Source organism: Ranitomeya variabilis, chromosome 3, assembly GCF_051348905.1.
Source record: "Ranitomeya variabilis isolate aRanVar5 chromosome 3, aRanVar5.hap1, whole genome shotgun sequence".
In the NCBI taxonomy this organism is placed as follows: Eukaryota; Metazoa; Chordata; class Amphibia; order Anura; family Dendrobatidae; genus Ranitomeya; species Ranitomeya variabilis.
In genome coordinates, this window is record NC_135234.1 from 657,677,017 (window position 1) to 657,693,093 (window position 16,077).

Sequence of the window (16,077 nt, forward strand, 5' to 3'; positions counted from 1 at the left end):
TCTTCTTCTGCGCTCCCCGTGGCGCTGCAATGGCGGCGGTTTTGGCGGGAACTTTTGGCGGCAAGTGGCAATCCACAGTCTTTGCAATAAGTCACACTCCAAGCACAATAAATCACAGTTCCAAGGCACACATGACCTGATTCTTCAGGCTTAAGTAGATCCTGTTCATGACGCCAAGTTTGGAGCGCCCCCAGACGCAGGGCCGCGGGGTACTCGGTACCGGGCTTCTCTGTCTCAGTTCTGGGGTTGTCACGGTGGCTAGACCCGGTCCGTGACCCTGCTAAGGGGCGTCCAATGAAAGGTGTAAGTGGTGGTGCGTGGTGCAAGTCGCGATGAATAACGAGGACACAGGGTTGCAGTCTCTTTACCTCTTTACTGAAGGCTTCAAGGTCCTCAATCCAGAGTACGATTAACAGGGCTGTCTGAGACCGGCCGGTCTGATGGCACCTCCAGAGTTCCCTTTGCAGGTGGAAATCTGTGCCTACCTTCTAGCGCCTGTGTGTTGTAGTACTTCCCTGCTGAGCACCACGGGATAGTCCTCACAACTGTTGTGTCTGTTTCTGATGTTCTTTCCCACAACCTATGTCTGTTCTGATGTTCTTCTTCGTCCCCCAGATGATATGGATAGGACGCACCCGTATGACGGGTAGGCCTGGAGTTCTTCCGGGACCCTAGTGATGCCCCTCTCCCACAATTGCCCCCTATGTCTTCTTAGGTGATTTAGGTGAGACAGCCAACCTATAATTAACTGTCCTGCCATTGGTTTGAAGTAATGCTTGGAGCCCAATACTTCCTCGGCGTTCCGGCCACCGGCTATGCGCCTCAGTAGGATGTTGCCTCGATCTTACAGCACGACTCCTACTGGTATTATCTCCTTGTTTGCTTTGATCTCGTTTCTCACTCTCCACAATAAACCTCGCTTCTTGTCCTTTCTTGAGATACCGCCGCGATGTAGTGCAGGCGCGGTTCCTTAACGTTCTTTCCTGTTCGCTAGGCCTCTGTCAGGATCCCACCCCTGACAGGGACCCCCCTGAATCTTCCCCTGCAACACCCTCTGCCACAGGATGTTGCCTGGTTCCAACCCAGTCAGCTTCTGTCCTAACATTCTATCTAACCCCCAGTTTTACCAGATTGTGAGGAGTGGCCTAATACATAGCGCCCTTTGCTCCCCCTGGAGGCCAGACTATGAAGTGTATTGGTGTCTGTGATACCTGGTCAGATGAACTCCTTCAGTGCCATCAGACGTACCATCACTCCCCTTAGCGGCGGAGCATGAGTACTGCAACGACCAGGACCCTGGGGCGCTGCACTTTAGTCCAGGCTTTGGAGGACATCCCTCATAAGACCACCCTTCGCCTCATCAGGAGCATGCCCAGGTGTTGTAGGGAGGTCATACAGGCACGTGGAGGCAACACACACTACTGAGCATCATTTCCTTGTCTTGAGTCATTTCCACTGAAGTTGGATCAGCCTGTAACTTCAATTTCCACTTTGATTTTGAGCATCATTCCAACTCCAGACCTCCGTGGGATATTAGTTGTGATTTACGTTGATTATTTTTAGGTTTTATTGTTCTCAACACATTAAACTATGTAAAGAATAAAGATTTACAACTGGAATTTCATTCAGTGATGTCTATGATGTGGGATTTTAGTGTTCCCTTTATTTTTTTGAGCAGTGTATATTACTTAGTGTAAACATGCCAAGCGAAGAAAATATTAGTGTCAAAATTTGTTCATCCACGTATGAGTCCTGAAAATATGCAATTAATTGGAGATTCGTGTGGTTAAAAATCCCATATTGCAAGAGAAAATAATCATAGTGCTATGGGTTGAGGCAACAGACTGCCAATTCAACAATCCTCTTTTACTTGCCACCAAGAAAAAAAACTTTCTCTAAGTAATCAGAACTTTCTGCTTCCTCGTCGTACGCCAGGATATGTTTTCATTTTTCCAAGAAATCCTGAGACACACAGTGTGAGCTGGGACACCACAGAGTCTGCACAGGAACAAAAAAAAAAGAAATTAAACTGACATGACACAAGACCATTATTTTATGTTCTTGGCCTGACCCCACCCCACCAACATCCTGTGCAGTGCTCTATGGTTGAGATCAAAACTCAACTGGCTAGTGAAGGCTTGAGGCACCCAGTGATGGGAAAGCATCTCTAAGCACTACACTTTCATAGATCTCAAGGTAGTGGGTTTGGAATAGCTCTGGTATTTCCACGTTATTCTCAACTTAACCCATTCATAACCAGGGTATTTATTTAGAACCTAAATTTCAGCTTTTAGAATGCTGCATTCTAAAGATGATTTTATTTTTACTTCTTAGTCTTTCCATTTTTTTTGTTTTTGTAGGACACGTGGGGCTCTCATATTATTTAGAATTTGAGCTAATTTTTGTATGGAAATCCTCCTATTCTCCTCTGTATAAAGATGACAAACATGTTTACGCTGTCAAATCTATAGTGCTGAAGACCAAGACCCTATTGTGGTTCTTCTTTAATCACCATATGAAGTTTTCTGCTGATTAAAATTGGGTGCACAGGGACCAGACTGTGCACGAGGTCTTCTCCTCCATGTCTGTGATTCCCTCCGCTGCCTTCGGTCTCTGAATAACCTCCATTTTATATATAGAATGTAAAAAAACCTCCTCCCCCTATGCCATCATAAAAGACTCTAAAAAAGACAGCAGAAAAACACAACTTGTGCACATACCCGTATAGGGTTTTTTGCAAGTATTTTCTGCTGATTTTGAAGCCTTGCGTAGTGGCGTAACTTTATTAAAAAAGAAAAACCTAAATATCACATCGTCATAAGACCCTTTGCTCAGGCACTCATATTTAAGTAAGTCACATGCTGTCATTTACCTTGTGAACCTCCTTGAGATTGTTCTACTCCTTCATTGGATTCCATCTGTGTTTAATTAAACTGATAGGACTTGATTTGGAAAGGCACACACCTGTCTATATAAGACGTCACAGCTCACAGTGCATGTCAGACCAAATGAGAATCATGAGGTCAAAGGAACTGGCCAAGGAACTCAGAGACAGAATTGTGACAAGGCACAGATCTGGCCAAGGTTATAAAAGAATTTCTCCAGTACTCAAGGTTCCTAAGAGCACAGTGGCCTCCATAATCCTTAAATGGAAGAAGTTTGGGACCACAAGAAGTCATCCTAGACCTGGCCGTCCAGCCAAACTGAGCAATCATGGGAGCAGAGCCTTGCTGAGAGAGGTAAAGAAGAACCCCAAGATCACTGTGGCTGAGCTCCAGAGATGCAGTAGAGAGATGGGAGAAAGTTCCACAAAGTCAACTATCACTGCAGCCCTCCACCAATCGGGCCTTTATGAGAGAGTGCCTCTCCTCAGTGGAAGACATATGAAAGCCCACATAGAGTTTGCTAAAAAACACATGAATGACTTCCAGACTATGAGAAATAAGTTGATGAGACGAAGATCGACCTTTTTGGTGATATTTCTAAGTGGTATGTGTGGAGAAAACCAGGCACTGCTCATCACCTGCCCAATATAATCCCAACAGTGAAACATGGTGGTGGCAGCATCATGCTATGGTGGTGTTTTTCAGCTGCAGGGACAAGATGACTGGTTGTCATGGAAGGAAACATGAATGCGGCCAAGTACAGAGATATCCTGGATGAAAACCTCTTCCAGAGTGCTATGGACCTCAGAATTGGCCAAAGGTTCACCTTCCAACAAGACAATGACCCTAAGCACACAGCTAAAATAACAAAGGAGTGGCTTCAGAACAACTCTGTGACCATTCTTGATTGGCCCAGCCGGAGCCCTGACTTAAACCCTATTGAGGATCTCTGGGGAGACCTGAAAATAGCTGTCCACCAACGTTCACCATCCAACCTGACAGAACTGGAGAGGATCTGCAAGGAAGAATGGAAGAGGATCCCCAAATCCAGGTATGAAAAACTTGTTGCATCATTCCCAAGAAGACTCATGTCTGTACTAGCTCAAAAGGTCCTTCTACTCAATACTGAGCAGAGGGTCTGAATACTTATGACCATGTGTTATTTTGGTTTTTCTTTATTAATACATTTGCAAAAAATTCTACATTTCTGTTTTTTTTCAGTCAAGATGGGGTGCAGAGTGTACACTAATGAGAACAAAATAAACTTTTTTGAATTTACCAAATGGCTGCAATGAAACAAAGAGTGAAAAATTTAAAGAGGTCTGAATACTTTCCGTCCCACTGTATGTGTATATGAAGTCTTTTTGATGAGTGTTGAAGCGGAAACTGTGCAGAAACTATACTTTTTGGGAGTTTTGCATTTTTGAGGAGGATTTGGAGAGTTTCTACATGCACACAGAGTTTTTAAGGAGTTTTTGGAGCAGAAACTGAGCAGAAGTTCTCCAAATCATTCTCAAAAAGTCAAAACTCCTTAAAAACTCTTGGGTTTCCCCTCAGTTTCTAGTTTCTGCTCTGAAAACGCTGCCAAGAAATTACGTGTGCACATAACCTTATAACAAAGCCTATAGGAAAATATCAGAGCATTCTGTTTTGAAAAAAAGGCCACGAGCTCTATAAGTGCCACCAAAACAAACAAATCTCTTGTGTATAAACAGCCGTTTCAATAGTTTGTTCTTAGCTTTACAGTAACAAATGAAGGAAACACTTTTGAAAAAATTAAAGAGACAAAGATAACACCATATAAAATGCTGTGTATGACTCCAGCCTAACTGTAGTTACAAATGAAGCATAAACTGGCGGAGCTACATTTATAAGAATACGCAATAAATAAGCAAGAAAATGTCTACGTTGATGTATTTACGGTTGTTTTTTTCCAGCTTCTTTCCCTCTCCTAAATTTTCCTGCTGTACAATGTTTACATTAAGTTTGGACACAGGCAAGAGTTTCCCTTACTGGGCCCCTCGCTATAATCTGAGGTTGTTTCCTATTGCTGCCACATTGGCTATGCATTCCTGAGCTCTGAGCAACAGCCTTTTTCTCCTTTCCCCGCCCGCCCATGCTCCAGAGGTGAAGGATTTAGTACACAGGAATTAAATTGGGGGTCTCATTGCATATGGTATGAAATCGCAACATGCGCTGTAGTAAGGCCGATATACAATGGTGTGATAACCAGATGCCCGACGGTTATACTGTAATTTCGGCACTTACGGTACAGATGCTACAGTGTGGCGCTGCAGAGTTTACCTTATCACTGTAGCAGAGCTGGATTTGGCACAGCTCATTGTGATATCGTTCTAACTTATCAATCATGATTTACTCTAGGACTGCAAATTAAAGTTATCGCTGTGCGCACCAGAAATATGGTACAAATTCACTACCTCTACATTTAGAAGAGGCGAAGGGGACTAAATAAATAATTATTGATATACATTTTCAATGTGTTTTTCTAGAATCGGTTACATACAGGGCAAGAAAAAATGAAATAATGTTAAAAATGTTCCATTTGAGCTGAGGCCCTACTTTATTTTTCATCCCCATTTTGTGTTTTGAAGGAAACTTTCCAGTTTTCTTCGGAGATTTTGGGAGAGGGTTGCAAATGCTGATCATTTGTAGTCTTGGGAAGGCAGTGGAGCAGGTGGGCTTGTCTGCAAAGTCTGTAGGAAGAATAGAATGTTAGGAATGTGGCGTTTCTTCAAGCCTGTATCCGGTTCATTTCTGTCTTACAGATGGATGGGGAAGGTCAACAAGGGTTGCTGCATTAGTAGCTATGTCCTATTCAACGCACATTCACAGCTAGTCAGAAAAACTACTGAATATAGAAAATGTGCTCGCGTCTACTAACAATTACATACAACATAAGTTTAGAACAACTTTGTAATAAGAACATATATAAAATCCACACTGGCTATACATTATCATGAGAATATTATGTATAACAATTGCATTCAAATTCCTAAGATGTTTTTGTCCTTGCGTTCCTCCAGCAGCCACCACCGAATGTCTGCACTCGATAACGATCAGGTTAGTGGCTAAGCCTACAGAGAAATACATTAATCCGTATTCACACCTGTGATCCTATATAGTTATAAATGGGCTCAATTCCATTTTTTTAACAAATAATACTTGTTGCTGCACTATTAAATAAAATATTCTTCAACTAGAATTCTGTATTCTTTGTCAGCTTCAGTAGACACTGTAACTGATGTGAAGTGGTCACATAATGTACAAAATATATTACCCTTTCAATCATTTATTAATCTACTTTCCATTTACTTTAGAGCTGGATTCACACATGCGGTATTTTTGTTCAATATTTTTTTTTCAGCCAAAGTGAGAAGTTCATTCAAAAAATAAAACAGGAGACATGTAATGCTGTTTCTTTGTCCTTTTTATTACTTTATGGCTTCAACTAAAAAAAATGTATCAGAATTGTATAGTTGTTACTTATGACTTGTATATGAACTGTTGGATTGTAAAGAGCTGCACAATATGTTAGTGCTATATAAAAAAAAATATTATTATTGTATTAATAGAGATGAACTCGTCTAATGGGCAAAAATGATAAGAAAATGAGTCTTTTGATTTTTTTTTAGACTTAAAAATTACACTTAAATAGGGGAATTTATTTGATCTATAAAGTTGTTTGCTTTTTTTCTGCCAGTTTTTCTGCCAGCTGCTTTTGCCATTGATTTGCATTTTGAAAATTGCTTAATACAAGTATGGATGCATTTTAGCATAGAAAACTATGGGTAAAATCTTCATAATTGAATTTAATACACAGGTATAAATGTCTGATATTGAGCAAAGGCATGATGCAAACGGAGCCTGTAAAAACTGATGAATTTTATCAATGGTAAATTTGGATGTGAGAAGAAAGTGATCCATTCATGGGGTCGTCTTCTGCTGAACATAATGGATTATGTTATTGCCCAAACCTGTGCTCATTGCAAGACCTTCCTAGTGAGTGAGTTTCACACTACATTTTGTGCATAAATCATCAAATACATAGGAATCTATTGCAATAAGTAAAAGAATAACAATAAGAACAAAAATAAACACTAATGTTCCAGAATGAAGTCTGAACCATTTTTACTCTAGTGTCATTTTTTACCAGAGGGTTTAAGCTTTACCGTCCATGCGTGTCTTTAATATCCTGTCCTGTGTGGGGTTAGCAAAAATTAGGTCAAGTATTTGATTATCTTCTGTCTAGAAGTGACTTAGAACAAAGCACGGTTCCTAAATGCTTTGATCTCTTATCAGAACAGGAAGCAGTGGTGTAAACATATTTTTTTATGGTGTTTATCCCTCGGATGACCTGTTTCACAATTCCCTCAAAAATATCAGCTGGATTACCTGACAATGCACTTGATTTCTGATGGTCAACCTACTGTAATTGGGTTTTCAAGTGTGGATCATGTACAATATGACATTTGCTGCTTCTTTTTCAATTTTCTTTCCCCAGTTTTAAAGGGAATCCTTTAGTAGTAAAGGTCCTCTAAGCTTGAAATTTCAACTAGTTTATTGCATGCAATTTATTTCTTTCAGATAAAAAAAATAAATGGTCTCACTACCTTTAGCGGTAGGAACTCTATGAGCCTATGTCCGATCCTTTAAATGAGAGTTTAGTCAGATAGTTCCTTATCCTGAAACAGATTTTGGTGGATGGATGTTTGACTTCACTTGACTAATAGTCATTCCCCAAAGCTCGTTTTAAGGGTTGGACTTAGACCTATAGGTTAGCTATAATTGTATTTCTTTATGGCAGAAAGCTAATTTGCTTATCTTTTCCCATGCAGCATTGCAAAAAAAGACTCTACACAGAGCCGATCTCCTTATAGAAACCCAGTCCCACCTCCCTCCTCCAATACACCATCATCACACCAAGTAAATAGTTTCATTATATTTTGTTTGCAAACACACCTATCTCCAAATTGTCATTTTTGCAGACAAGTTTGTCAAGTTTGTCACTATTACAGCTTTAGAAAAAAGATCCTATGCTGTAATAAATGGATGTAATAGATTAAAAAAACTAGACTTTACAGTACACTTCAAATTCACAAGCTTGCGACTCTGATTGTACCTTTTCTGCCATCATGTTCAGTGATCAGATTACATTGCAGGTCTCCTTTTAATGACACACAGGAGAAACGTTGCTTTGAAAATTTCCATTGGGCTAGGAGCATCATTACATTAAAAAAAAATCTATCACAGACTAGAAAATTCAATTTTTTGTAGGTTATTCAGAATAAGATGATGCAACGTTAAGCCACTGTCTCTCCTCTGGTTGTGTAGTCTGCTTTGTGTGGCTCTCACCTAGGTGTTCTGATCAATTTAACCCCTCTTCCCCGCCTTTCTTTGCTCTTGGCGTTTGCCTCCAGGTACTGATTTTTCTTCTGAAATTGTTACTAGTTCCTGTACATACTCCTTGTTAAGACTATTCAACAGCTGACCTCCCAACCTTTAGTCTAAGTGTTAATTCACACCTCAGTGTTTGTCATATGTGTGCTGTCAGTGTTTTCACTGACAGCACACTGACATATTATACTCTCAGGCTATTTACATGTCCTATTTTGTTAGGACTCTCTGGCCAAACTGAACTATTCAATTAAAAAATGGACAGTACATGGAAGATATCCAAGTTGCATCCATGTGTTTTAATTTTTTTCGCTTTCTGGTTGGAGAAGTTTTTTATAAATTCCAGAAAAACTGATGACTCAGAGATGGTAAGAATGAACACTTAGACCAAAAACAAATAAAAAATAGACCATGCACACTGGTGAAATAGTGGACCGGCATTGTTTTTGTGGATGAGAAATAAATGGAAGCGAGAATTCAGCCTAATTTCTTGTGTGCCCCCTGGTATTGTTGCCATCTGACCTTTGACTTGACCTCACCTCAGTTCACTGCTTCAAGAGACAACTGTTTGGAGCTGTGATATTGGTATTACTCTACAAAAAAGATTATATGTTGTGACCACACAGCATTTAATCTTAATTATTCAGACGTCTATTTTCAGTAGGCCAGGAGAAATAGGCTATTGTCTGAATGTTGGCAGGGTCCTCTCTCCTCCTGTACCAGTTGTGACTTGTATTGTTCAAGATTATTGTACTTGTTTTTATTATGTATACCCATCCTCACATGTAAAGCGCCATGGAATAAATGGCGCTATAATAATAAATAATAATAATAATAATAATAATAATAATAATAATATTAAATGTATGTTTTTTCTTCAGTAGGTCAAGAAACATAGACTGTTGTCATATTGTTTGAATGTTAACTCTTGAGTTGTTGTTTGCTGCAGCTTATTGTCTGCTATCTTTGGAGGACAGGGTCAAAGGGTAATTGAACAACTGAAGTTTGCTAATATGTTGATTACCTATTATATAAGTCCAGCTAGTTTGTTGACCTGCAAAACAGAAAGGGACAAACTATGCAGATTGATTAAATACTAAAACAATGAGAGCTAAACTCATCCCACCACCCCCCTGACCTGTGGATGATGACCTGAGCCTAAGATGTGGGTATAAAAAGGGATTTTCTATCCTTCTGCAAAAGGAGACTCTTTACAAAACCACAGCCAGGAATATTCTACAGGATAGCTACCAGTACACCATGGCTTCATCAAGGGGACTTTACAAAACCACAGCCAAGAACACTCTACAAGACAGCTGGCAGGACACAGCTTTGATATTCTACAAGCTGCCAGCTTAAAGACCATGATCCTAGCTGTATGAATACAGATTTGTTCCATTGACCATCACTGAACTCATGGATATGTTGACAGAAGCCAGGAATGGAACCCACCGGTCATCTGGCTTCATGGAGACATTTGTACCCACCAAAAGCGAGATGCTATTGGTGGGCGTAGTCAGCCCTGGAGTCGCAGCAAGTCAGTGGAAGTGTGAAACTCTGTAATTTGGACACACTGACCCCCCGTGTTTCCACATTTGGTAGCAGTAGTGGGATACTACTCAGTCCGGCAAATTTGGGGGAGCTGCAGGGCACTGGTGTACGTAGACACTATCCAAGAGCCCCACAACCAAGGAAGCATATAGACAGACCAAGCAGACCATAGGTCAGGCAAACACAGCAGGTTTGGGAAGCTACTATGTCCAACCCCACCAGCTCGGTCCTGGAAAGAGGATCGGAGTGGATATATAAGTACAACAAGAAACAGCAACTACAGGAGCTGTGCCAGCTCTTGCAGATTGAATGCCAGGACAGTGCCACTCAGCCAGATGTGATCCAGGAACCACAGGATGTTGAGGACGCCATGTGTGGATGCAATGGATTCGAGTTGGATCTTGTCAATTACGTGAAGAGCTCCCTAGGTCAAGCCGAGGACCAGGAGATGGATCGGAATCCTATCAGGTCTGGCTAATTAAGATGGAGGAGCAATGTGATGATACAGTATTTAATCTTAATTATCCAGATGTCTATGTTCAATAGACCAGGAGAAATAGGCTATTGTCTGAATGTTGACAATTGAATTTCTGTGTTTTTCTTCGATTGGTCAAGAAACATAGACTGCTGTCGTATGAATGATAGACTATTGTTTGAAAGTTGTCTCTTGAGTCAAAACCACAGCCAGGAACACTCTACAGCAGGGGTGGGGAACCTCAGGCCCCAGGGCAATTTACGGCCAACAATGACCTTTTATCAGGCCCCCAAGCAGATTCTCAGGGACCGCATTCTTGAGCAAGGAGCTGTATTTTGATCTCTACAAGCTCATTAAATTCTTCTTGCTTTGTTGGCACATACAAGCAGTGTTCACTACTGAACATTGAAGGGCATGCAATGAAAGATTAAGTCCTGAAACCAGTGCCAGAGTCAGGATGTACTTTGTGGGTGGCGTTTGTACAGCCCCCGAAGGATGGTATAAATATCCAAATGGCCCTTGGCAGAAATAAGAATCCCCACCCCTGCTCCACAGGATATCTGCCAGGACACCATGTCTCTCCATCAAGGGGACTTTACAAAACCACAGCCAGGAACACTGTACAGGACAGCTAGCAGGGCACCATGGCTCCATGAAGAGGGCCACAGGTTTGACATTCTACAGGATGCCAAATTAAGGAACACGGCCCTAGCTGGAAGATCTGCTCCATTGACCATCACTGAACCCCTGGATATGTTTGGGAAACCAGGATTGTGACCCACCAGTCACCTGTCTCCATGGTGACGTTCGGATAGGACAGGTTGCGACCCTCTGGTCACCTGGCCAAGTGCCTCAATAGACTGTCAGCTTCCTAAGCTTGTTGTTATCTCCTCTCTGTGTGTCCAACAAAGGCGGGGTGCCACGGGTGGGGGTATTCGGATCTGATTTGCCCTGGTCCATGCGGTCTCGGGCCAGCTGATGAGAGCACCCACAGACCTCAAATCTCTCTACATATGTACTTTAATGTTTGGGTTAATTATCAAATAGTAGCCAGACTCTATATTACAAAGGGACCAAAAATATATAACAACAAGCGGGTTCCCAAATAACTGATGCTAAAATATAACCTTTACTAGTTTATAGCCTAAAAAAAGTGCAACCATATAGTGCTAACAAAAGTGCTGGGTGCAAACATACAAACGAAAGACACATTAAAAGTGTCACCGCCAGAGGATTATATCCGATTACCTATTAATAACCGGTATCCCACAAATACCAAGGAAACATTCTTGGATAAATCACTACGGGACCAAACGGAGAACCAGTCCCGATGTCTCATACACAAATGTATCCATTAAGCCTTAAAGGGAACCTGTCACCCCGTTTTTTGAAGATGAGCTAAAAATAGCGTTAAATAGGGGCAGAGCTGGGCGTTACATTAGTGTCTTTGTGTGCCTTTATTACCCACCTATGCTGCCGAAATACCTTTGTAAAGTCGCCGTTTTCTGCTGTTAATTATCAAAACAGGGTCACCTTCCAATAAGACAATGACCCAAAGCACACAGAGGATAGCAGGGGATCCGCAAATCCAGGTGTGAAAAACTTGTTGCATCATTCCCAAGAAGACTCATGGCTGTACTAGCTCAAAAGGGTCTGAATACTTATGACCATGTGATATTTCAGTTTTTCTTTTTTAATGAATTTGCAAACATTTCTACATTTCTGTTTTTTTTCCAGTCAAGATGGGGTGCAGAGTATACATAAATGAGAAAAAAAAATTAACTTTTTTGAATTTACGAAATGGCTGCAATGAAACAAAGAGTGAAAAATTTAAAGGGGTCTGTTAGGGGTCGAGTACCCACCTCTGCACAGGGGGACTCTCAAACCATCTCCACTGCGGTCTCCCATTTTTCTCCAGCCGCAGTGGAGACGTCGGTCCCAGTGTCTGGCTCAGCCTGATACTGTGCGGATGGTTACTGCTGCCTTTCCAGGCTCAGCCATTGTAGCCAGTACTGGTCAGCGGCGAGCAGACGTCTCTGGGACTAATCCAGCTTTTCCCCTTTTGAGCATGCCCTTTTGAGCAAGATCTCTCATTGGAGGTCGGGGGTCACATGCTCAGGTGGCAGCTCCCATTGGTCCTCTAGGAAGGTCCTGAAGTTGCTCAGGTACTGTAGCAGCTAACATTGGTCCTCTAGGAAGGTCCTGAAGTTGCTGCAGCTATAAAAGGTTCGCATGGCCGCACGGCCATGCGCTAGTATCAGCTTATGTTATGAGCTTTAGCTACTCAGTGGTCTTGTCTGCTTGTGGTCAGGGTCCGGCTGAAATAAGCTACTAGAATACCCGCACCTCCGGTGAGGAGTTTGTATGGTGAATTCAGGGCTGGCGTAAAGCCATTAGAATTCCGGTTCCACCGGAGAGGAGGTGTTGGTGTGCTTGCTACTCCCTGACCACTGATTGCTTTTGCTCTGTTAGGCAGCTGTGTTTCCCTGTGACTCTAACAGGGCACAGTGTTTTCCCTTCTGTTCGACTCTGTGAAGTAACAGAGTTCGCTTCTACCGCCATATTGTGCCACCGTTTGCTAGCAGCAGGTTGGTCTCCTGCATGGTGGACCCCGGGCTGTGAACGCACCAATAATAATATCTAAATATACTCGGTGCGTTCCGCCAGCCCTAACAGGGTCTGAATACTTTCTGTACCTACTGTATATAGTGGCTTAAATGAAGCTATTTATCTCCTACATAGTAGTAATTCACCTGTTTGAATAGCAGTTTGTTTATCACAGTCCAGTTTTCCATTGACAACATTCTTGTGTTATAATTTGTTCAGATCTTCAGCTCATAAATACATCCATAAAAAAAGGATTAAAGAACTTAGTTTTCTTCACAGAAGAAGTGGAATGTCTATGTAATTGTGGAAATAAATAAATGAGTCCTATGCTAACAAGGGTGTGTTTTTAAACTTCAGGAATCCTTTGAGCTAGTCCTCATAAGCAGGGTGGTTCAGGGCAGTTGTAGTTGACAACTCCCTACGACACAGTGCCTCCATCCAATTTTTGCTGGGAACTCTGAAGGGATGCAAAAGGATCTTTCTCTTCGGCTAGGGGTCGAAGGGAGCAAATAAAGTGGCAGGATCCTCCCCTGAGGTAGGCCAAGAGGTAGGCCAAGATACTGTGTCCAGTATACTCTTTTCTGTGCTCTCGAATGGAAGGCTTTCTGTGTTCTGTAATGGAAGCTCACACACATCTTCTTTTAGCCATGTAATACTTCTCTACTCTGTCTCCTTGCTCAGCCAATTAGTATGTAAAGGGAACCTGTCACCCCGTTTTTTCAATATGAGCTAAAAATAGCGTTCACTAATTGTAACCTCTGTGTCCCTGAAGTCTCAGTATGCAAATTTGCATATCGAGACTTCCGGGGCACAGAGGTTACAGTGAAAAACCGACGCATGCGCAATGATGTGCTGTATGCTTTGCCCACAGTTGGGCAAAGCATACTGAGCAGGCGCTAGAGCCAAATCCACTGCACAACTGCAAAAAAAGAGCGCGATCTGTGCTATTCACAGATCAAGTTACGTCTGACACGCCGAGGAGCGGGGGGAGAAACAGCGATTTGGCTAAGCCCATCGTACTGGACGGGGGTGATTGACAGCCGAAAACGGCGGGTTTACTAAGGTATTATGGCAGCAAAGGTGGGGAATCAGGCTATAATAAAGGCACTATTGTAAAGCACAGCTCAGGCCCTATTGAACGCCATTTTTAGCTCATATTGTAAAAACGGGGTGACAGGTTCCCTTTAACTCTGCTACTCCTCCTCTTCCAGGTTGCAAAGAGAAGCAAAGGCTTCTAGGAACTGTAGTCCAGGGCACCGCAGTAAAAGAAGTATTAATGCCATTTTTTCCTGCTTGGCATCAGCCTCAATAACCTTCCCCTACAGGGGCTACATACGGACAGTTGATAGCATTGTTACTATACACAGTGGTAAAGGTCTGCCAGAGCTAAACTCCCTCTTACTACTGAACTCATTCATGATTCATAGAGGTGGTACTTTCTCTTTGATGTTTGAGGGCAGGGATTATAGCAATAAGAACAATTATTTTATTTATATAGCACCAACAAATTTGACAGCACTTGACAATTAAGCGGGAACATATGTTTTTAAAGTGAACCTGTCTTCAGGATTGTGCATAGTAACCTACACACAGTGTCAGGTCGGCGTCGTTATTCTGAATAAAAAGATACCTTGATTGATGAAATCCACTTTGTTGTGTTTCTTAATCTTTATTTTCAGTTTTGTGTTAAAGAGATTCTCGTGCCCTAAGGCGGGGTTCATGTATGTAGTTCTATGATTATATATTCATAATGCAGACTGCTGACAGGTCACTGATCCCTCAGTGAACTGCCCCCTAGTTTGCATAATGAATATACTAATGTGTGTATTTGAAAAAAAGCACGTCACTTAATCAAAATGGCGGCGCCTGTACACTTTCTCTTATCGGTTAGTGCCTATTATCTTCCTGTGTTTCAAAGGGAAAAAAATCACCATCAATAAGGCGGCGTTGGGTGCGCCTGTGTATTAGCATCTATCGTTTTCCGATAAACGCTACTGCGCAAACGCCGCTGCCGGATCCTTGTTGCTGCAGCCCAAAAAAAGTACAATACAACAAAATGGCAGCGGTGCTAGCACAGTAGCATCTCTCGGTATGCTACTGCACAAGCGCCTCCGCCGGCTCCTTGTTGCTGCAGTCAAAAAAATAAATTTACAGTATGACAAAATGGTACCAGAGGCGGCGCATAAATGCGCAGCGTCAAACCCACAGCAACTCCAGATTGTGGGCACATTCATTAAGAGTTTTTCAGTTTTAAAAGTGACTTAAATGTCAGATTCTGGAGATGTTTTTATGATGCAGGTAATCTGAGTGATTGATTGTATATAGGGAATAAAGGAATGTTCTGTGTTAAATATGACCCCAAGGACGTTATGGTTGAACCACCCAAGGCAATTGCAATATCAGTGATAGGTTAGAGTCATCTCACAGTTGCAAGATATCCCGTAATTAGGGGCTCCTTCCCTATCCGTAAAGATAGGAGCGCCCTAGCTATCCCTGCTCTCTGGATTATTTCTGAAGATGAAGATGCCGGGGCCACCTGCCTTACTGAGCTCCTGAATCAGCCCTTATCTGTCCCCTCCCCAACCCAGGGAAGAGAGGAGTTGTAGTGTATGAGAATACACAAACCAGACTAACAAAGGAAGACGTACAGAGGTAAATGAAAATGCCAATCATACAAATAGTGAGTAGAACGACCAAGTAAAGAAGTTTCTTTTCAATCTATAACAAGTGTCTATCTTGGTCTGAGCGCGCTAATGAGCCGTACCTTTCCTTCCTTGCAATTTACACCCTTATGGGTGAGCGGCTGAGTGCAGCACGGTCCCAGCAGACCACCTACCAACCTGTTAGGACCTGTAAGGCGTAGGACCTGCGGTGACATCAGCATCACGTGTCGATCCACATGACAGGTCAACCCCCGAACATGGAAGCGGGGATGGCGAATGGTGCATGGTAAGCACCGCAGGCTCTGCAAACGTGGTTATGCCGGTAGCATAACCATGGCAGGTTAGTGTACTTTGTTCTCAGTCTCCTCCATTTGACCGCCGGGTATCACACCAAGACCGCCTTTTTCTCTCTTTTCCATTTTTGTTTCCAATCACACAGATAGGCACTCACAAACAACAGAGTGGAACAACAGGAAGTAAA

The 16,077-nt window shown here is 42.3% G+C and overlaps 1 long non-coding RNA gene across 2 annotated transcripts in view; it reads right to left on the bottom strand.

The window, feature by feature from the left end:
- Nucleotides 1-1,692: 1,692 nt before the first annotated feature.
- Nucleotides 1,693-16,077, bottom strand: part of LOC143816876 (uncharacterized) — a 97,740-nt gene continuing 83,355 nt past the window's right edge. For both annotated transcript variants that reach the window (XR_013224009.1, XR_013224010.1), the window contains exons 3-4: nt 5,466-5,599; nt 1,693-1,998 (exon numbers count right to left, since the gene is read on the bottom strand). This is a non-coding gene — a long non-coding RNA (uncharacterized LOC143816876). The remainder of the gene's footprint in view (nt 1,999-5,465; nt 5,600-16,077) is intronic.